This window comes from Astatotilapia calliptera, chromosome 12, assembly GCF_900246225.1.
Source record: "Astatotilapia calliptera chromosome 12, fAstCal1.2, whole genome shotgun sequence".
Taxonomy (NCBI): Eukaryota; Metazoa; Chordata; class Actinopteri; order Cichliformes; family Cichlidae; genus Astatotilapia; species Astatotilapia calliptera.
In genome coordinates, this window is record NC_039313.1 from 28,622,368 (window position 1) to 28,626,263 (window position 3,896).

Consider the following 3,896-nt stretch of genomic DNA (forward strand, 5'->3'; position numbering starts at 1 on the left):
TATCGATTGTGGGAGAGAGTATGAGCGTGCAGCGTTTAAAGCGTGGAAGTACTGACCTTACTTTGAGTTTGATTCCATAAAAAGTGACAAAAACATTAGCGTCCATCGTGCGTGGGAAGAAAATTTATTTTTACAGCAAAAAAAAACCCTAAACTTCCAAGGAAGTACCGAGTGAGCAACGAGGTAATGGGAAATTCACAGAGAAACTCGCGGATTCTTCAACTGACCGCGGCACACCTGCACCAGGGTAAACCTTCACCTACCGCAGTCCTGCTTTACAGGTGAAAATAGAGCAACAGGACCGCTGAGTCTTTGACTTTATTTATGTTCTGCTGTGTTTTACTTGCATCTATTTGAAAGAGTGAGTGTAAACACAAAAAATATTTTATGTGCTGGAATGTGTAGAAAATAGGTTTAAATGTTAAAGTAATTTATTCAACTCAGAGAATGTTGCATATAATAAAAATTTTGCTTGATGCATAAAGTTAAAAGATTAAAACTGATAAAACAAGTTAAAAAAAGAGACTTTTCCATTTGATTACATTTTGTATGATGGATTATGCAGAAAAAGTAGAATTGGGCTGAAAGATCTATCGCTTTATCACCTCTTCAGGTTGTAAATCGTGTTTTTAAAAAGTAACTAAGTAACTAAGTAATTAATTACTTTTGAAAATAAGTAATCAGTAAAGTAACAGGATTACTTTTGGGGGGAAGTAATCAGTAATTAGTTACTGATTACTTTTTTCAAGTAACTTGACCAACACTGTTGTTAACTAACCTTTGTATATGTTGAATATTGATATAGTCCAGGTAATATGGACTTACACCTTGACGTTAAGCTTACCATTCTATGATAATAGCAGGCTAGCATTGATGTTAGCTAAATGGCTAATCCTGAATATTTTCTTGTTCAACTAGCATAATGGGATTTATGTTAAAAGCTCCATAACCTACTTTAAATGGTGTAACTTTGCATGAAAGGTTTGGTAGTTCTCTTTTGTGATCCCTTCCTGTTCCTTCAGGCGCGTCTCCACAGTTGTCTTATCTTTTTTCTGTGTCAAGTCCAGATGTCAGCGTATCTTTGTCTACATCGTTTCCTGTTTTATTTTGACATTTCTTGTTATTTGTGTCATATGTTTAGTTTTACACCGTGGCGGACCGATCCCCAGTTATTGAGACTGGCGATTGGAATTGAGCTTTTCTTCTTAAAGAGCAGAATTGCGATACGTCTGGGAGGCCTAAAAAAGAGGAAATTTAGACATCTTATTACGGTTAGTGTACCCTAAATATATAACCACACCAAACATGATGAATAACATGAACTGCACATGTGTAACTCACTCTCTAACACAATGGCAGGAAGGTCCACAGACATCATTATATTAAATAAAAACATCAACATGTTTGTCTCAATGAACTCTGCTTGTATAGTCCCTTTAAAATAGGTGAAAGATTTCGTTTCCTCCTTATTTCTGTACTCTAACAATATCTACTCTCTCAACATCTGATTACCTATTTCTGTAGAAGTGTCGGTGCTTTTTTTGCACCTTGCGCCAGCCTCTTTCATCTTTCGCCTCCTCATTTTGAGTGTCATGAACAGGCTAGTCATGAGTACCTTGCATATGAGGCTCTCTGTAGGTAAGAGGGCTTAAGAGGCTACGTCCTCTCAGAGGCCTGTTGAGTTGTATACGAGTTGGTCTGGACCTCTCATAACATTAGCAGTGGGTGTCCTAGACTGCTAATACTGTCACACTGAGAGAGAAAGTCAAACAGAGAGAGGTGTTACTGTGTGTGCTGCACTTAAATTACAGGTAATATACCTCATTGGTTGATAGTAACATGCAGGGAAACATTGTGAGAAGCGTTGGCGTGTGTGTTCAGTATGACCATAGTTTGGGAGTTTGTGGCCAATATTCTTCATTTGCTTTTAATATAAACAACCACAGCAGGTATTACTTCCAGAACCTGTGTGTGTGAGACAGAGTTTGTGTGTTCCTTAATATAATCACTCTGCAGTAGCCGCGCACACACAGAGAGCACATGCAGAGAAATACACAGAGGGGTCTGTGGGATGAATTAGACAGCAGTGTGTGTAATTTACACATTCTGCAGGTCAATATTTTACTATTTTGTGTTTTTACAAGCCACTGAAAAATTTCACATATTTATTTTATGCAAATACATTTTGTTTGTACGTGTTTTTTTTCTTGATTTATGTGTATGCCCTCTTGCTATACTGATGTCGAGGAATTGAAAAGGAATATTTATTTTGTCTTGCTTGCCTTCTTGCTGTAAAGACATCTCTGGAGTTTATCGTTACAGGTGACTGGTTTTCTCGTTGTTTACAGTAAGCTTTGTTTACCACCTGACTCCCAGTACACAGCAATGAAGTTCAAAAGGGCATAAATTGGAAGTAAAACACTGCAGGCCGTCTTTAGTTTGAGTGTATTTTCCATCATACATATTAACTCTTTCTGCCACTTTGCAACAGACATATATAATATACAGAATTGTCCAATTTTAGTCTGATGCTGCTTTTAAGGGAGAGGGGGCTTTGGTTTTACTGATCACATCAATGATTCATCCATCTAGAGACGATACCATCTAGAGACGATACCATCTGACACTGGACGAGAGGAAGGGTACACTCAGAACAGAGTCCCAATCCATTGTAGGGCTAATAAAGGCAGACAACCATTCACGCGCACATTCACACCTACAACCATCAATCAACCTTACAAGGATAAATCTAAATATCAGTCAACTAAAGACGAAAGCTGGTGGCACAGTGGTGTTGTGTCACACGTTGTGTGGCATTTCCATGTTCTCCCTGAGCCTGTGTGCGTCCTGTCCAGGCACTCCGGCTTCCACTTATATCCCAACACGTGCAGGTTAGAATAACTGGTGTTCTAAGTGTGAACGTGAGCATGAATAGCTGTCTCTCTGTGTTATCCCTGTGACAGATTGGTGGCCTGTCCAAGGTGTATGAGGTGTATCCTGGCATGACAGCTGGGATAGAGTTCAGCCGCTACAACCCTGAAATGGATAAGTGGAAGAAAATGGATGAATGGATAAGGAAGAAACACAAAGGTTTAAGGTACAATTCTAAAATTCAAGGCAAAAGCAAAACATTTTGCATCTCTGTCCACTAAAAATCAAAAGACAATATCTGACTTCCGTTTTACCTGATCTACCCGACTAGGTTTTCTCCTTGTGCATCTCTGGACAGTTTTCTGCACTGCTGCTGTTTTTATATAGCTCTGTGGAGGTCCTGTTTTTACCTTTGCCATGTGTCCTTCTGCAGTTTGACATTGGTTAAAGTTACACTCAAAGCAAACACCAACTTTGTGTCACACTGACCCTTCAAAGATTATCAATTGTGGTCAGTGGTGAATATTTTACTGCAAGCCCAAGACCTGTAAAGGTTTCCAGTAAATGAGCAAATCACATTTTTTCAGCATTTATAGAAGTTGACACTACGAACGTTGACACTGGCTGTCACAGCAGAGATTCTCCTGAAGCAAGGTGGAAATGACCTGAACTGTGGTGGCTGCCATACTGTGAAAACAAAGTACTGAAAAGTAAGGAGTAATCTAAAAATTGCAGTCCTGCCTGAGACGACCTCTGGCAGTCTCTACCTTAAGGGGGAAGCTGGGCTAGTTTAAATTGCATATGGTTTTTGTTTTTATGTCACGGAAGTAGAAAAGAAAATCACATCCTGTAGAGTTTAACATACCAAAGAACTGATCTGTTACTGGTGCCACATAAAAAAATAATGGGATCAGTGGAGACAATATGTTTCAGCTTCTAGGATCCGTGAATTTTTACCAGATTTAATGGCAATTCATTTTTTAAAGGAAGACGTTTATTGATTTTATTGATTTATTTAAAAAAAG

At 38.7% G+C, this 3,896-nt stretch overlaps 1 long non-coding RNA gene across 1 annotated transcript; it reads right to left on the reverse strand.

The window, feature by feature from the left end:
• Positions 1-2,428: 2,428 nt before the first annotated feature.
• LOC113032922 (uncharacterized) lies at positions 2,429-3,252 on the reverse strand. The gene is made up of 2 exons (XR_003273964.1): positions 3,186-3,252; positions 2,429-3,036 (listed from the first exon to the last, which is right to left on the reverse strand). It is a non-coding gene; the product is annotated as an uncharacterized LOC113032922 (long non-coding RNA).
• Positions 3,253-3,896: the final 644 nt, after the last annotated feature.